A 1,487-nucleotide genomic window follows, 5' to 3' on the forward strand; every position below is an offset into this window, starting at 1 on the left:
TTTTTTCAATATTCAATCGCTCTTGTATATAGAGCTCTTTCTTATATACATATGCATGTCTATGGATTTGTTTCTATAGTCTACCCTGACTCACACACCATGCTTTTGGAATAGTGAGCTTCCGCTCTGGATGTCTTTTCTTTTGGTATCAGAATTGGAGGAAGGCTTATATTACAACTTTTGATATGCAGGTGACACAACCCTGCATGCTGAAAGTGAGAAGTTCTTGAAGTACTTGATGAGTATCAAGGATTGTGGCACTCAGTATGGATCACAACTCAATGTAAAGAAAACCCAAATCCTCACAATTGAACCAATTGATAACATGCTAAACAGAGAAAAGATAGACGTTGTCAAAGATTTTGTCTCGCTTGCATCCACAATCAATGTACCTGGAAGTAGCCGTCATGAGATCAAAAGACACATTGCATTAGGTAAACCTGCTGCACAGATCTCTATAAAGTACCGAAAGGCAAGGGTGCTATACTAAGATGTGCCTGACCCAAACTGTGGTATTTTTTTTAATCACTCTATTGGGGGCTCTTACAGCTCTTATAACATTCCACACATCAATTGTATCAAGCATATTTGTACATATGTTGCCATCATCATTTCCAAAACATTTTCTGCTTGAGCCCTTGGTGTAAGCTCTTCTGTTTTCCCCTCCCTCCCTCATTCTCCCCACCCTCATGAATCCCTGATCAATTATATATTGTCATTATCATTTTGGACCTTACACTGTCTGCTGTCTCGCTTCACCCACACAAACTGGTGTTTTCACTCGCCTTTTCAATCATCCTCCCACAGGTGGCGGCTTTGCCACACTGGCAGTGTCCTTTCCGGGGGTGCGGTCTTCGTTTTTTACAATAGCATTTTCGAAACCTCCAAACTTCTGGTTTCCATTTGCACAAATCATTTCTCAGTATCGCTCTTGACTCATTTTACTCAGTTATTTATCCAACTTCATTTCTTACAAGTTCTATTTTCTACAAAACATTCAAACGCAATTCAGACATGTAGTCACTTATAACAAAGATCACCTTTCTTCCAGTGTGGCGATGACATGTTCATCCTTTGCTTTGAAAGTCTGTACCTCCAGTAACATTCTGTTCAGGCTGATGGGATTTTCTACAGCACTTAATTCCTCTGAGCCCTCATCAAAGTTGCCCTTAATGTCTGTAATTCTACCCACAGTTTCCTCAAGCCAATCTAGGCATTTAGTATCCAACGTCTGAAAACTCTTCCCGCCTCTACCCATTACCTGGCTCTTCTGTTACCAGATCCTGTCTTATTTTCCTGATGCTATAATAATAATATTAAATAAAATACTGCACGTGAATGCTTTTGAGGGGCAAAAATCCATTGTCTCACAGTTTTGAAGAAGTCCAGATCTGAGTATCAGCTTTAGAAGACACAGTCGATCCTTCCTTTTTGGTATCCTGGCTGTTCCTTGGCATTCTTTCACTTGTAAACTGTGTCTTACATAC

The sequence above is a fragment of the Echinops telfairi genome, unplaced genomic scaffold (assembly GCF_000313985.2).
Source record: "Echinops telfairi isolate 266 unplaced genomic scaffold, ASM31398v2 ScPeMD7_9;HRSCAF=40, whole genome shotgun sequence".
In the NCBI taxonomy this organism is placed as follows: Eukaryota; Metazoa; Chordata; class Mammalia; order Afrosoricida; family Tenrecidae; genus Echinops; species Echinops telfairi.